We start from the raw sequence: 18,163 nt of genomic DNA on the forward strand, positions 1-18,163 counted from the left end.
AAAACTAATAATAAATGCAACACAAAAACTAACTAATTTCAATGCACATTATTCCAAATTTATTATAAAATTTGAAACATTTTATTACACCTCCCCTCCAAATGAATGAATATACATAAACACGCTGCACGGTTAGCATTAGCAGTCATTGTCCTTGCTATGATGTCACATGAGAAGTAATTTTTTGCTGCATCATGGGAAACAGAGATGAATGTCTCTAGAGGACGCCTGTGTGTCCTACAGCACAGCTTCAGTCTTGGACAGGACGATCCCTGATGAATTAACAATGAAATACCTGTCTTTTAGAGCTGATCGACCCCTGTCAGTCGATTCCCATCATGCATCAGTCCCACGTGAGTTTAAAGTCCTGCTGTTTCACCGCCCTTCATGAGGCCATTAGGACTGAAACGTTCCTCACGACACCAGCGCTGAGCACAGCAGGATTGTGGGTCTGTGAAAAATTGCACACGTGTGTTTCAAATGGAAATGCACAAGCTAGCATGCTCTCTGATGTAAGTGACACGAGCCAATTAAACCAAACACATCAAATCAAACAATCTGTCACTACACACATGCTTTCACAACCTTAACTCAGTGGAAAATGTACCATTAAAGTCAGTAGACGTGACCAGAAGTTGATGTTATAGCTTCAGGATGACAGAGATGTTAGTGTAGGAAAGACAATATCAAAAAATGTTAAAATAATCTTATTGTTATTATGTATGTTGGTTCCAAACTGAACAATATGTTGGTTATAGGCACTGAACAATACAAATAAATCAGACACAAACAAATGTTTGAAGAAGGAAGTGAAATTTCAGTTAGAGTAACCGTCAGTGTAACGATGACTGTTAAAGACAGGTGTGAATGTACACAAACACACACCTTCATCATGGCAGTTTTCAGTTATTTTGTCGGCCACATCCTGTTTCTGCATGGTTCGGTGCGCAAACACACCACAGTTCCAGCGAAATGTTTACAGACAAACACTGGACGGTCAGGAAAGCAAGGAGCCCCTAAAGGGACATGGGGATTGAAAACAATATCAGTTGAGAGGAGAAATGATGCCAATGCTTTTGTGTTCCCTCGAAAAACTTCGCATTCGGTGGCAAAACTTTGTGTTCTTTGCGAGCGAACGTAAAGTTTCTCAAGGGAACGCACACATTTTGCAAGAGAACACAAAGTTTTTCAGAGGAACACAAAACATTAGCATGAGAGCACAAGAGCATTGACACAATTTTTCCTCTCATTTCATGTTTTCCCTTTCGGGGCACAATAGTACGGACCGGGAACGAACAGCATGAAGGACGTTTTACAGCTCATCACACTGAAATTAGCAGGAATCACACATCAGTGAGGCAGAAGATGTAATACCACAGTATTTTGATATATACTGTACCATTGTACTGGTCAATTAGGATATTCATGGTCATTTATTCAAAAACATACAATTATAAAATATACATACTTATATTAAAATACATTTTGTTCTTGTGACAGTCGAATTATTTATGTTACCATATACAATTATTACATTTACTCATGAAGCAGATAATAACCTTTTATTATAGATATACTAAACTACTATTATTCTTATATTATATATCATATCTTGTTTTTATTATTATAATACAATTATTATATACAATATATAATTGATAATTGTGATGTTTAATATAATAAAGTAATATTTCAATTAGAGACTTTGAGCCAAGTCTGGTGAGGTTTTCGAGAAAATCTTTAAAACAAGTGAACAAATATGGCAACGCATGGCTGATTTTGTGTGCCGACAATGTACACAAGTGTGTACGAGTGTGTGTGTGTGTGTGTGTGTGTGTGTGTAACAGACGTGCAGCGGCGCGTGCCGTTATTAGAGCTGGTCAGACTAATTAAAACTCAGTCCAGCGCTGGAACAACACCAGCCGAGAGACACACACACACACACACTGCTGGATGAATACTAATGACCCGCAGCGGCTCTTACACACCACTGATCCAGGGTCAGATCCTGCATGAGAACACCTCATTACAGTCATCATTGCAGCTTCAGAGGAACTGATCCCAGAACATGAGTCCAGCAGGTCATTATCAGTCCACGGGGATTTGATATAGAGCTTATTTATGCGGCTGTCCTTTATGGGCAATAATTATATTCTGAAGCCCCAGCAGGAATAATAATATCTCTCGCCTCTTCTACCCCACGCCTTCACTGCATACATTTCAATCTGAGTGATCTTCATCATGCACGCATCTTTAATATGCAGCATAGGCTTGTATTTTATGACAAATTCCCTGAAAACACTAGAAGGAGAGAGAGATGCCTCTCTGGGATCCTTTGAAACTCACAGGCACAATGGCATCAGCGCTTCAGAAGCACTTCAGAATGAAACCCGTATTAAACTCTCCACTCTGCAATTAGATATCCACTTAACCACGGGTTCAGGCCCAATTAAGTAATTAAGCCACTCGGTGTTGTCATGAAGGGCGTTAATGACTGTGAACTTCCTCCATTCCCACCGGTCCATTAACACAGGCTATTTACTGTCCCCACACACACACACACACACATGATGAGTCACACACAAACACACATGCTCAAGTTCAGTCCTGCGGCCTCAACATGACGAGCAAGAACACTCCCTTTACATAAATGTGCACATATGACACGTCACACATCAAACACTGTATTTATCAGCCGCGTCTCTACATTTCTGACAGATATTTGTTCTTGTTTTAAGCAAATTTATTTTGTAAATTTTTTTTAAAGACAAGTAAATGTATCCAATATGTGTAGATATTTGAAAAAATACTGAAGATAAACTTTTTACAATGCAACACTTTAACTTTATGACTATGAATTTGTGACTTTCTGCTCGGAATTAAGTTTGTGTACGGCTTTTTAAGACCTTTTATGCGTGTGTATATACAGGTCCTTCTCAAAAAATTAGCATATTGTGATAAAGTTCATTATTTTCCATAATGTAATGATAAAAATTAAACTTTCATATATTTTAGATTCATTGCACACCAACTGAAATATTTCAGATCTTTTATTGTTTTAATACTGATGATTTTGGCATACAGCTCATGAAAACCCAAAATTCCTATCTCAAAAAATTAGCATATTTCATCCGACCAATAAAAGAAGTGTTTTTAATACAAAAAAAAAGTCAACCTTCAAATAATTATGTTCGGTTATGCACTCAATAGTCAATACTTGCTCGAGAATCCTTTTGCAGAAATGACTGCTTCAATGCGGCGTGGCATGGAGGCAATCAGCCTGTGGCACTGCTGAGGTGTTATGGAGGCCCAGGATGCTTCGATAGCGGCCTTAAGCTCATCCAGAGTGTTGGGTCTTGCGTCTCTCAACTTTCTCTTCACAATATCCCACAGATTCTCTATGGGGTTCAGGTCAGGAGAGCTGGCAGGCCAATTGAGCACAGTAATACCATGGTCAGTAAACCATTTACCAGTGGTTTTGGCACTGTGAGCAGGTGCCAGGTCGTGCTGAAAAATGAAATCTTCATCTCCATAAAGCTTTTCAGCAGATGGAAGCATGAAGTGCTCCAAAATCTCCTGATAGCTAGCTGCATTGACCCTGCCCTTGATAAAACACAGTGCACCAACACCAGCAGCTGACATGGCACCCCAGACCATCACTGACTGTGGGTAATTGACACTGGACTTCAGGCATTTTGGCATTTCCTTCTCCCCAGTCTTCCTCCAGACTCTGGCACCTTGATTTCCGAATGACATGCAAAACTGAGCAACAGTCCAGTGCTGCTTCTCTGTAGCCCAGGTCAGGCGCTTCTGCCGCTGTTTCTGGTTCAAAAGTGGCTTGACCTGGGGAATGCGGCACCTGTAGCCCATTTCCTGCACACGCCTGTGCAAGGTGGCTCTGGATGTTTCTACTCCAGACTCAGTCCACTGCTTCCGCAGGTCCCCCAAGGTCTGGAATCGGTCCTTCTCCACAATCTTCCTCAGGGTCCGGTCACCTCTTCTCGTTGTGCAGCGTTTTTTGCCACACTTTTTCCTTCCCACAGACTTCCCACTGAGGTGCCTTGATACAGCACTCTGGGAACAGCCTATTTGTTCAGAAATTTCTTTCTGTCTTACCCTCTTGCTTGAGGGTGTCAATGATGGCCTTCTAGACAGCAGTCAGGTCGGCAGTCTTACCCATGATTGCGGTTTTGAGTAATGAAACAGGCTGGGAGTTTTTAAAAGCCTCAGGAATCTTTTGCAGGTGTTTAGAGTTAATTAGTTGATTCAGAGGATTAGGTTAATAGCTCGTTTAGAGACCCTTTTCATGATATGCTAATTTTTTGAGACAGGAATTTTGGGTTTTCATGAGCTGTATGCCAAAATCATCAGTATTAAAACAATAAAAGACCTGAAATATTTCAGTTGGTGTGCAATGAATCTAAAATATATGAAAGTTTAATTTTTATCATTACATTATGGAAAATAATGAACTTTATCACAATATGCTAATTTTTTTAGAAGGACCTGTATATACACACCCGTATATATCATTCATTTTGTATTTATATAATATAATATCATTTGATTTAATTTATTTTCCAAGTATTCATTTTACAGAAATAGATTAAAATATATTTTTGGAATTATATTATTTATGAAGCAGTCATAGTGCCATAGCATCATATACAAGCCGAGTCGGTGTCTGGCTCTCAATGGAACAGCACAAAAACATCAAGACTCATTAAGATTTTCTTCTTTATATTCTCATTATGGTAATTTAATATGAGAAATATCCCATGTGTCACCAAGAGGGGGGAAAAAAAACATCTAGATATCATAAACAAACTGGACTGGACACTATCTGCGTTTGTATCTCTGCGTCGTGCCCTTCCCTGCAGCGGTGTGTGTGTGTTCATGACAGATGCTCGTGTGTGTCTGTAGGCCTGCCTTTGTTCACACTGCATCATCATCACTGGAGGAGCTGGCGCTTCACACACTGACACAAACGCCCTTCCTTCTACAAGCTCTCCGTTTGATGCTTCAGTGTGTCGCGCATCATCTGTGCTTTACGACTAATGCCGAGTTCAGACTGCATAATTTTAGCCCCGATTTTGGCTCGCCGACAGGTTTTGAGAAATCGCCGACAAATGCCCGAAATCACAGGCAAATCGGTGCTCGTTCACGCGAGTGTCAATCACGCAGTGTGAATGAGCAAAGACGCGATCTGAGAGAATCGCTGACGAGTCGCCGACGCCCGTGAGATATTTGGCATGCTAAATATCTGGACCTGTCGGAGATTCACAATCCTGCTGTGTGAATGTGTTCTGACTGAAAACTACATCGGCGATGACCGACAGCCAATGAGAGAGCAAGATACAGGGAGGAGGAGGAGGAGTTATAAACCAGAATATCAGTATTTTAATAGATAGGCCTATATCTACAATTATATCAAACAGAAACAAAGCACAAACATTTTCGTGTCCAGCAGCAACAGCAGGACATTTGCAAAATTATTTATTTACCCCCAACTCTCTTTGCAAAACACAGTCCTTGCTCCCCTCGTCTTCCCAACAATTTCCTGCATAAACTGTTTGTTTTTTTTGTTTGTTTTTCGCTACAAATCAGTGCACAGACAATTTGTAGGCTATCATTTTTAATAACAAATTCAGTGTCGCGCGAGAACTCCGGTCTCACGCACGCGTGATCTTCTGTTATTTCCTATCACTTCTCGCGTTTGTTTGGTTGTGAAACGTAGTTGGCAGGCAGAAGTTGTCTGCGATTCTTTCTTTTGTAAAGTCATGCAGTGTGAAACCTCCTGTCGCCGATCCATCGTGCAGTGTGAACACAGCAGCAACTGAATGTTACCCCAGATAGTCATGCAGTGTGAAAACAACAGTGACCCGATTATTTTGAAAATCGTGCAGTCTGAACTCGGCATTAGACATCAGATCGGCCATCAGTCTCTTACAAGTTCAACCTGAATCCAATCAGTTCACAGTGACATGTAAATAAACCAAACTATTAAGGGATTTGCTGTTTCGTGTAATATGGTTCTTCATTAAACAAGCTTTGTAAAGAGTGAAGGCTGGATTTCCTCCATCTCTCTTTAAAAGATCTTGTTTGTCTGTATCAGTTTCAATGGATCTATACTGCATCTGTGCTCAAGACAAAGACAGAGTCTCTCCACATTTCAAAGCGACTCGAGTGAGAGCAGAACTACATTAGGAAGTTCATTTGGTCTCTATATGGAGGACAACTCATTTGTTCTGTCCTGACTTCGGGTTTATATTACACACCCTTTACTGACTGCTGAGACTCTAGACTTGTGGGAACCAGCGGTCGACCGCCTCGAACACACACATAAATACTAGGAGTGTGACGAGATGTCGTGCCATGAAATTAAAACGTGACGATATGAATATGAGAATTTATACTCAGAAAGTACAAGTGAAGTGACATTCGTTACAAGGACTGTCACAATTCCTCAATTAAATTTGAGTGCTCGAGATTTTTACGAGAATCCATGAACCGCATTACTAGATTGTTTTCTAAGGCTGCATGATATATTATTAAAACATTTAAAAATCACAATATAGCATAGTGCTAACATTTATAAACCTACACAAACACAGGAAAATACATCTAAATTTGCGAACTGTTGTTCATCGATATTTCAAAATAAAAGTTCCTCTGAGTTTGCATGTTTTGATGTCCACATGCTCTTGTTCAGGGAATTACAGTAGCTGTAGCATTTCTACTGTAAATAAGTGGCCAAATATTAAAGATTAAGTAAACATTTGGATTAAATGTTGTTTGGCCAATATTAAACAAAGATTTGGTCATGTTGTAAAGTGTAACAACAACAATCAGCACCTTTTGTGGCTTTCAGTCGAATAAAAGACTATTTTTCCAGTCATAATTTGTCATTGAAGATTTCTTATATTTCTTGAAAACATCCTCTCGTCTCGTTTTCGTGAACCCAGTATCGTGTATCGTCTCACTCGCTTTTCAAGTGTTTGCCATTACATGTGTATTCATCAGGGGTGTGACATGTAATGGCAAACACTTGAAAAGCCCCGCAAATCATTGCAATAAAACTGTACAAACATAGTTTAAAATATTTTTGCAGTGATGATACACAGTACAATCATGGTAGCACACATCCTGGGATGAAGAGAGAAAGAAAACCAGATGTACAAAACTCACCGGCATGATGCAAGGGTGTTGTTAGAGGTTGCTAGGGTGTTGTTAGAGGTTGCCAGGGTGTTGCTATGTGGTTGCTAGGTGTTTTCTGACTGTCAGAACAGAAATATTATATATATACACTCACCTAAAGGATTATTAGGAACACCTGTTCAATTTCTCATTAATGCAATTATCTAATCAACCAATCCCATGGCAGTTGCTTCAATGCATTTAGGGGTGTGGTCCTGGTCAAGCCAATCTCCTGAACTCCAAACTGAATGTCAGAATGGGAAAGAAAGGTGATTTAAGCAATTTTGAGCGTGGCATGGTTGTTGGTGCCAGACGGGCCGGTCTGAGTATTTCACAATCTGCTCAGTTACTGGGATTTTCACGCACAACCATTTCTAGGGTTTACAAAGAATGGTGTGAAAAGGGAAAAACATCCAGTATGCGGCAGTCCTGTGGGCAAAAATGCCTTGTTGATGCCAGAGGTCAGAGGAGAATGGGCCGACTGATTCAAGCTGATAGAAGAGCAACTTTGACTGAAATAACCACTCGTTACAACCGAGGTATGCAGCAAAGCATTTGTGAAGCCACAACACGCACAACCTTGAGGCGGATGGGCTACAACAGCAGAAGACTCCACCGGGTACCACTCATCTCCACTACAAATAGGAAAAAGAGGCTACAATTTGCAAGAGCTCACCAAAATTGGACAGTTGAAGACTGGAAAAATGTTGCCTGGTGTGATGAGTCTCGATTTCTGTTGAGACATTCAGATGGTAGAGTCAGAATTTGGCGTAAACAGAATGAGAACATGGATCCATCATGCCTTGTTACCACTGTGCAGGCTGGTGGTGGTGGTGTAATGGTGTGGGGGATGTTTTCTTGGCACACTTTAGGCCCCTTAGTGCCAATTGGGCATCGTTTAAATGCCACGGCCTACCTGAGTATTGTTTCTGACCATGTCCATCCCTTTATGGCCACCATGTACCCATCCTCTGATGGCTACTTCCAGCAAGATAATGCACCATGTCACAAAGCTCGAATCATTTCAAATTGGTTTCTTGAACATGACAATGAGTTCACTGTACTAAAATGGCCCCCACAGTCACCAGATCTCAACCCAATAGAGCATCTTTGGGATGTGGTGGAACGGGAGCTTCGTGCCCTGGATGTGCATCCCACAAATCTCCATCAACTGCAAGATGCTATCCTATCAATATGGGCCAACATTTCTAAAGAATGCTTTCAGCACCTTGTTGAATCAATGCCACGTAGAATTAAGGCAGTTCTGAAGGCGAAAGGGGGTCAAACACAGTATTAGTCTGGTGTTCCTAATAATCCTTTAGGTGAGTGTATATATATATCAGATATTTGTTATTCTATGGTATTCTGATCTCTAGATATGGCTCATGTACTTCTGAGTGGTAGTTCAGCCAAAAAGTACAAATGAAAAAGAGCCTCAAGGGAAAAGAAATGTGAATCATTCTTAAAACAATGAAAGAGGCTGACAAAAGAAACAGCAGGACAGAGAAACAAAGAAAGCAAACAAGAGACAGATTGAGACACACGCGAATAGTAACAATGTTGGCACAGCGGGCAGCGCCAGCTCGAGCTGCCAGTCTTCCGCATGGCAGGAAATGAGGTAGCAGCTTCGCGCCGTTCGCTGTGGGTTTCCGTGGCAACACTCGGCACATGCACGGATGCGAGGGATGAGCGGAGAGAAAACTCTGGAAGAGAGGAAAGATAAGCAGAAGAAAACAGTGCGCTCTCTCTGTCAGAGCGATGAATGATTTAAGACTGTTCGCTCCACTTTCACTGACCTTCTTCTGTCGCTTCTACATTTATTTTTAAGATCCATCACTGATCTTCTTTTTGGTTTTGATCTTGTCTACACAACCACAAACTGCTTTCATTCATAAACACACTATTTATCTGTCAAGAACTTGTTCAGATCATATTTCAACCCAAAAACAAATGGAATATATAATAAACAAAATTTTACATAAAGAAAATCTTTAAAAAATGTATTATTGCATTGCAACTTTAATTTCAAGACAATTAAGCACATTTTAGCCCCCCACCAAATTCTCATTAGAGTAATGCAAAAGAAAGTTTATTATTAAAATGTATTATAAAACATTTACATACATGTATATTGTTTTTTTACATCCTAGAAATATTTGAAGAAAAAAAAGGCCTTTCATTTATGCTGATCTAAATTTAAAAAATATAATGCAATATATAATATAATATTATATAATATTATATTATATAAAATATAATATAAATATAATGCTGAATTTGATGTAATACAATGTGTTTATTTGGCATGAAAATACATGCAAAACATCCTAAAATATCCATGCAATTTCCATAAAAATGTATTTAACAGTAATAATAAATAATACTGTTTTAAAAATAAACAAACATAATAATATTGAGGATGAAATCTGACCTGAACATGTTTTGTGAGCTTCTCATTAGATTGCACACCGTCACACATTCGGTTTAAACAAGTAATAAGCAGCAAATGCCAGACTGTGAATAACAAACAGCTCTATAAATCAGCTTCCTCTCGCTGTCACATACCAGCGCTGCACGCCGAGCCGTGGAGAAATCACACGTGTTCAGACATCATCAGTATGAATGAAGTGAGATTCACAGACTAAAAGATTCATTTATTTACAGGGTTTGTAAAACTGCATCAATCGCATTGTGTTTGCCACCAGTGTGTGACACCAGGCGTTACGAGTTTGGATGCAATTCATGCACGACTGCAGGCTGAGGTGCATCACATGTGCTGAGGCCTTTGCAATTCAGAGACCCATCAAACACTCGTTATTGTGATGCATTGTGGGATAGAATGAGTGCACTCGATAACGTCCACTATGGTTTCGGACACCATTACAAATGGTGTCCTATTTAAAGGGGTGGTTCAGAATTTTGAACATAGGACCTCATTTCCAAGTTAGCCTGGGTGTTATTTATCAGTGTTATTAACCGCTATAAAGCCAAAACAATCTCTGTTACCTTAAATTATATGTTTATCTCTGTAAAGCTGCTTTGAAACAATCCATTGTTAAAAGCGCTAGATGACTTGACTAATAAATACAGGGAACAAAGTATAACTATTGCAATGCAATGGAAAGGTAGTTTGATTTCTAACATTATTCTCTCCACAGACATTTACATCGATAGTCTGGCGTTATAATTGATCTGCTTTTGGTGTACTGTGGAGTGGGTAAAACTGTTTTTAATGGTAGGCTAGCAGTTTCCGTTGACTCGCGCTAGCCTAGCACCGGCGAACTATGCACCTGGAACGACTGGATGACAATTTTTGAAAACTGTCTCCACTGACAAATAACACTAAGGCCGTGTGTCCACCAAAGCGTTTTTACTCGCGCCTGGCGTACGTTTTCAATTGTTTTCAATGGGAGCGCCGCATTTTTTAAACGCCATGAGCGCAACGAGGCGCTGAGCGTGTATTTAACGCTGAAGCGCTGAGAGCTCGGCGTTTTTTACACGCTGAAGCGCTGAGCGCCCGGCGTTTTTACTGGTCGCCGAGAGTTGAAAAATGTTCAACTTTGGATAAAACGCAGCGCTCATCACTGTCACTTTTTACCCAGCCGTCCAATCACAGTGGAGGAGGGGCGGGACTAATACCACACCGACCAACTGTCACAACATTCTTTCTGTACAGCGACATCAACCAGCAGAGCAAACTGAACAAAATGGATGAAAAATATTTTTTCAGTATGAAACAAATTATCTGCGAAATCAGTTACAAGTAAACTGTGCTGTGGATATTCTGTATCATAGCAACGAAACGTCTCAACAGAAAAAACGCTGCGCTGCCAAAACGCTCTCAAGCGCCCACAGCTAGGCGTTTTCAGCAGAGCATCTAGCGTTTTCAGCTGGCTAAAAACGCTTTGGTGGACACACGGCCTAAGGCTAACTTGGAAATGAGGTCCGATGTCCAAAATCCTGAACCACCCCTTTAAGAGTATAGGGGGCAATTTCAGACACAGCCCAAGACTCTGTCTGTATAAGTGAGTCGTTGCATCATTCATTAGAGCGATTCGTTCATTACCGAAACATCACTGTGTCGCTCAGAGATGTGGCGCTTCTGTGGATGTTTGAAACTATTTTTGTTGGCAAAACAGCAAAAACAGACAATATTCTTTTTTTGAACTGTTGTATAAAATCAATATCACATTTGCAAATATGCTGATATTCGGGAAAACGCATTATGTAAATATACATGCTTAAATATTATCAACAAGAACTCATGCAGGGACATTTTCTGCCCCATATCTTAAATTTTGGGGGATTGTTATTAATTTTGGTGGCATTGTTGTCCCAAGCCCGTTATTTTTCCGACCCTGTTGTGTGCGGCGCGATTATTTTTTAACATAATAGCTTGTGTATATCTGCACATGAACTTTACACCAATATTCATAGTTTCTCATAGAGTCTCACTTCCCACCTGCATGACAAACATAATAAAAAATAAAAAACTTTTTAATGCATTAAAGTATTGCTCCTTCTACTTAAAAAATATTGCCTCGCTGTCCCACTTACATCTTAAACTTCCAGTCTGAGTCAGTAATGAGTCCTTACACCAAAGTCACTGGTCTCCGATCTCCCCGAATGCAGTGCATGTTTAATTCATGGTGTTTTACCGCAAAATGTATTTACTCACGTTCTCTGCAGAGACTGTAAACAGACTTTGAATATCAAATGGTTGTCTTCTCGAAAAGAGTCCATTACATAACAGGCACAAGCTCATATTAATGATGTATGAGCATATTTGAATATGTGCATAACGAAAGTGATGCTAAGTTGTGAATACTAATTGTAGTTTAGTTTGTGAGGTTTGCATAAATGAGGAAAAAAACATATTCGCTCAGCATGGTAGAAATGTGTATTTGTCTGCCAGATGAAAACATGTTAGATAGTCAGGAATTAAATATCTTCAATAAAGAGTTCAATAACTTTGATTTGAAGCAAATAAAAAGAACTGATTATAAGTACAGTAAAACAGTATATTATACATTTATTTTATTTCATATGTTTATGAAATCTTTGATTTGAGCTCGCAAACTTTGACTTGAATAAATATGAACAAAAATGTAATACAAAAAGAACACAATTTGACATAAAAAGTATATTTTAAAGGGATAGTTCACTTTGAAATAAATTGTAGGTATGTTTTAGCTTACCTCAAGGGCATCCAAGATGTAGGTGTCTTTGTTTCCGCAGTAGTTTCAATTTGGATATTTTTAAGTCAAACCGTTCTTGTCTGTCAGTCATATAATGCAGGTCTATGGTCACCACCTCAAAGAGCATGCACAGAGAAGTCCAAATTAAACATGATTCTGTAACGAAGCAAGCAGGAATGAAGCGGAGAGATGAATCCAATTGCAAGCACATTTAATAATAAAACAAACAAAAGAAACTCAGACTAGGACCACAGAAAAAAGCAACCATTACAACATTAAGAACTCACAAGGACTGAACTAAAACACAGGGCTTAAATACAGAGGACCGGGTGAGTGAAACAAGACACAGCTGGGCAATTAACTAAGAACACAGGTGGAAAACATGAACACAAACGAGGAGAGGGAAAACTAGAAAGGACTAAACCAAATACACAATAATGGGGGGGAACACAAGACAGACAGGAACAAGACATGAACCCACATCGTGACATAGCCCCCCCCCCCCCCCCCCCCCTATGGGCGGCTCCCGACGCCCATCAAAACAAAAAAATAGTTCAGGAGGGTGGTGACGCGGAGGTGGTCCCGGGGGAGGGATGGAGGGCCAGGCCCGCACAGGGGAACGGGACCAGGACATAGTCATGGTGGACCTGGGCCATGGAGCGTGGGCAGACTAGGCTGTGCAGGCGACCAGGGTGGAGCAGGCAGTTCAGGCGGCCACGGTGGAGAAGACCCTTCGGGCGGCCACGGCGGTGAAGACCCCTCGGGCGGCCACGGCGGTGAAGACCCTTCGGGCGGCCACGGCGGAGTAGACCCTTCGGGCGGCCACGGCGGAGTAGACCCTTCGGGCGGCCATGGCGGTGAAGACCCCTCGGGCGGCCACGGCGGAGTAGACCCTCGGGCGGCCACGGCGGTGAAGACCCTTCGGGCGGCCACGGCGGAGTAGACCCTTCGGGCGGCCATGGCGGTGCGGCCTTCACGGTCCCATCCAGGGTCCTACTGCACCCCCCCAAAATTTTCTTAGGGGCAGCCATGGGGTCATCAACAGGAACAGACACCGGCGCAGGATCAGCGGGCTCTGGCGCAGGATCAGCGGGCTCTGGCGCAGGATCAGCGGGCTCTGGCGCAGCGGGCTCTGGCGCAGGATCAGCGGGCTCTGGCGCAGGATCGGCGGACACCGGCTCAAGTGTGTGCGTAGCCCACACACACCACATGGCTGTAGCCATAATGGCCAGTGTTGCGGTCACTGAGGGCTCAGGCGGCGCATGCGTGGCGTGATCAGTCTCTGGCTGGGAAGACGTGACGTGAACAGTCTCTGGCTGGGAAGACGTGACGTGAACAGTCTCTGGCTGGGAAGACGTGACGTGAACAGTCTCTGGCTGGGAAGACGTGACGTGAACAGTCTCTGGCTGGGAAGACGTGACGTGAACAGTCTCTGGCTGGGAAGACGTGACGTGAACAGTCTCTGGCTGGGCAGACGTGACGTGAACAGTCTCTGGCTGAGAAGACGTGACGTGAACAGTCTCTGGCTGGGCAGACGTGACGTGAACAGTCTCTGGCTGGGCAGACGTGACGTGAACAGTCTCTGGCTGAGAAGACGTGACGTGAACAGTCTCTGGCTGAGAAGACGTGACGTGAACAGTCTCTGGCTGGGCAGACGTGACGTGAACAGTCTCTGGCTGGGAAGACGTGACGTGAACAGTCTCTGGCTGGGAAGACGTGACGTGAACAGTCTCTGGCTGAGAAGACGTGACGTGAACAGTCTCTGGCTGAGAAGACGTGACGTGAACAGTCTCTGGCTGGGCAGACGTGACGTGAACAGTCTCTGGCTGGGAAGAAGTGACGTGAACAGTCTCTGGCTGGGAAGACGTGACGTGAACAGTCTCTGGCTGGGAAGACGTGACGTGAACAGTCTCTGGCTGGGCAGACGTGACGTGAACAGTCTCTGGCTGGGAAGACGTGACGTGAACAGTCTCTGGCTGGGAAGACGTGACGTGAACAGTCTCTGGCTGGGCAGACGTGACGTGAACAGTCTCTGGCTGGGCAGACGTGACGTGAACAGTCTCTGGCTGAGAAGACGTGACGTGAACAGTCTCTGGCTGAGAAGACGTGACGTGAACAGTCTCTGGCTGGGCAGACGTGACGTGAACAGTCTCTGGCTGGGAAGAAGTGACGTGAACAGTCTCTGGCTGGGAAGACGTGACGTGAACAGTCTCTGGCTGGGAAGACGTGACGTGAACAGTCTCTGGCTGGGCAGACGTGACGTGAACAGTCTCTGGCTGGGAAGACGTGACGTGAACAGTCTCTGGCTGGGAAGACGTGACGTGAACAGTCTCTGGCTGGGCAGACGTGACGTGAACAGTCTCTGGCTGGGCAGACGTGACGTGAACAGTCTCTGGCTGGGCAGACGTGACGTGAACAGTCTCTGGCTGAGAAGACGTGACGTGAACAGTCTCTGGCTGAGAAGACGTGACGTGAACAGTCTCTGGCTGGGCAGACGTGACGTGAACAGTCTCTGGCTGGGAAGACGTGACGTGAACAGTCTCTGGCTGGGAAGACGTGACGTGAACAGTCTCTGGCTGAGAAGACGTGACGTGAACAGTCTCTGGCTGAGAAGACGTGACGTGAACAGTCTCTGGCTGGGAAGACGTGACGTGAACAGTCTCTGGCTGAGAAGACGTGACGTGAACAGTCTCTGGCTGAGAAGACGTGACGTGAACAGTCTCTGGCTGAGAAGACGTGACGTGAACAGTCTCTGGCTGGGCAGACGTGACGTGAACAGTCTCTGGCTGGGAAGACGTGACGTGAACAGTCTCTGGCTGAGAAGACGTGACGTGAACAGTCTCTGGCTGGGAAGACGTGACGTGAACAGTCTCTGGCTGGGAAGACGTGACGTGAACAGTCTCTGGCTGAGAAGACGTGACGTGAACAGTCTCTGGCTGAGAAGACGTGACGTGAACAGTCTCTGGCTGGGAAGACGTGACGTGAACAGTCTCTGGCTGGGAATACTGTTCGTTTTCTCACACAAACTGCTCGTTTCGTGTCTTAGGCCATCAATGTGTACTTACATTTACGAGTCATTAAATCATGTTTAATTTGGACTTCTCTGTGCATGCTCTTTGAGGAAGTGACCGTAGACCTGCATTATATGACTGACAGACAAGAACGGTTTGACCTAAAAATATCAAAATTGAAACTACTGCGGAAACAAAGACACCTACATCTTGGATGCCCTTGAGGTAAGCTAAAACATACCAAAAATTAATTTCAAAGTTAACTATCCCTTTAAATGTTATATTTATAAATTTCCATATCACAAATGTTGCAGGACGGAAGTGTTTGGGGTTTGTTTAAATCAAAAACCCTTTCCACTTCGGCTTCAACAAAAAATATTATGAGGGCAAAGCAAACAACAGCAGAGTCTGACTCCCGTGATAAACAGACATACAAACAAACGTGTTTATGCAGAGCAGGCATGATCCTGCTGTTCAGCGCGAGCTTTGAGGTCTGTTTACACATTCATACGCACTAAACTGTCATTTTAACACACTTTATCATGGGCCGCGTCTTCTCAAGCATTTCATAAAACAAAGGGCTATGGCTAAACCCCCGAGTGTGCAGATTTCCATGGCAACCGCATGAATTGTGACTGCTCCTGGTGAATCCCGTATTCTGGCGGCTAGCGGGCCGAAAGAAACATCCGGAAAACTCCCACTATCTCTCCAACACACACCTGACCACCGCGGATTACCACTAATGAACACCAAGGCATGCCAGCAAAGCCCTCTAATTCCTCAGGGCGTTATTAAAAATTAAATTAAGGTTTTTTTTAAGTTAATTGAATAGCTCTGGAAAACTTGTCTTTATATTTTCAGATGGCTGCTGCAGGTATGGGCTGTACTATCTCAGGGTTCAGAGACACTGAACAGTGTTTAAAGCAGGCACATCTGTGCAGAGGTGAAGTAACGGCCCTGTGGGACGAGAGATGTTGAATACTAATCAAGGATTTTCTAGGAAGCTTGTCTTGACGAGCTCCAGAGACACAGATTTAGTCAAACGCCCTCTAGTTTCCTGATCTCCACAGACAATACTTACATTGATTAGCTGCATTGAAGAGCTTTATGAGTGTCACAGTGTTATGAAGTTCCACCTGTTTATTCCACATCACCTATCGCCCAGAATTACCCTAGCAACCACCCAGAACACCCTAGTGACCACACTAGCATCATGGCCTTTTTGTAATGCAGTCCGAGGAAAAGTTTTCCATTGCAGAACTTCCTATTCGATTAAGCTCAATCTACTTGACTAATTCTATTTTCTGTTTACAGAAGCATCAGGATCAATGGAGGAGCCCGACTGACTGATTGGATTCGTTTCTAAAACCTGCCCGATTCTGCAGGGACGGACGCTCTGATTGGCTAAAAGGATTAATTGCTGGAAGTATTCCCATTAAACAAGCATAATAACAATATATTTTAAATTAATTGCCAAATATTATTTATTTATATATTTTAACAAATTTTTCATAAAATATTCACACAAAAAAAATATTTCACTTATATTTTTGGCAATATATTTAAAATTTATATTGATAAGGCATTAAACAACAACACATTTTAAATTTATTTCCACGCATACTCTACATATCTGTTTCAAATTGAAAAATTCTCAGTAGAATTTATAATGGGATTTTTATTTTAGTTATTTATTTAAACATCATTAGTAAAATATTTAATGTTTAAATTAATATTTTAATGTATTTTAATATTAAGTTCTTCAGTAATACAATGTAATACATCATATATATATATATATATATATATATATATATATATATATATATATATCATTTTATAAATATATTTTTAAAACTATAATTATTAAAATATTATTAACTTTTTCAAAAAATATATATTTTCTCAACAATAGATAAAAAAATGTATATTGATTATAAGCATGTAATATTTATTTACATGCATATCTGTGAAGTTCTTCAGTAAAAAAAAACATTTATAAAAAAATTCTCTATAGAACAATTGAATGTGATTTTTACTTTATTTATTTATTTAAATATTATCATTGCACATACCTGTGAAGTTCTTATAATATTATTAAAAGTTTCTAAAAATATATATTTTCTCAGCAATAGATTTAAATTTTATATATATTATAAGCATAAAACAATACATTTGTAATTTCTTACCACATATCTGTGAAGTTTAGGAAAACACTGAAGTTTCTGCGCTCTATAGAGGAATTAATCTGGTTTTACATCACAACAATTCACAGAGTCTGTACAGTGAACAGTGTGTCTCTAAACACGAGCTGTGATCTGTCTTCCTTTGCTTTGGATATTAAAAAGCCGTCCAGTTCAGATGCAAAATGATCAAGGGACTTAAAGTGCATAATTCATGATGAGACGCTTTAGAAAGAGCTCGCCTGCTCCAGAACCACTTCCTCCAAATAGAACTTTTATCAACTCGCTTTCCTCCACGGGGCCGAATGAAAGATCACATCCCTGTTATGAATTAATAACATTAAACGCTTTTATCATTCTCGACCCGAAGGAGGGAAACGCTCCGAGCCACAACTAAAGAGGGGCGGCTAACGCTTGGCACGATCAAATTATGTTCAGAAGCGGAAGTCTCAATAACAAAGACAGATTCTTTATGTCCATAAGTCAAGAAGTTGCGAGTTGTTAAGAGGAAATGCCAAGTCAAACTATTAAGGCCCTCGGGGAAAAGAGGTTTAATTAGTATAAATCAGTTGAC

Source organism: Rhinichthys klamathensis, unplaced genomic scaffold, assembly GCF_029890125.1.
Source record: "Rhinichthys klamathensis goyatoka isolate OS25496 unplaced genomic scaffold, OSU_Roscu_1.1 h1tg000029l_1, whole genome shotgun sequence".
Classification (NCBI taxonomy): Eukaryota; Metazoa; Chordata; class Actinopteri; order Cypriniformes; family Leuciscidae; genus Rhinichthys; species Rhinichthys klamathensis.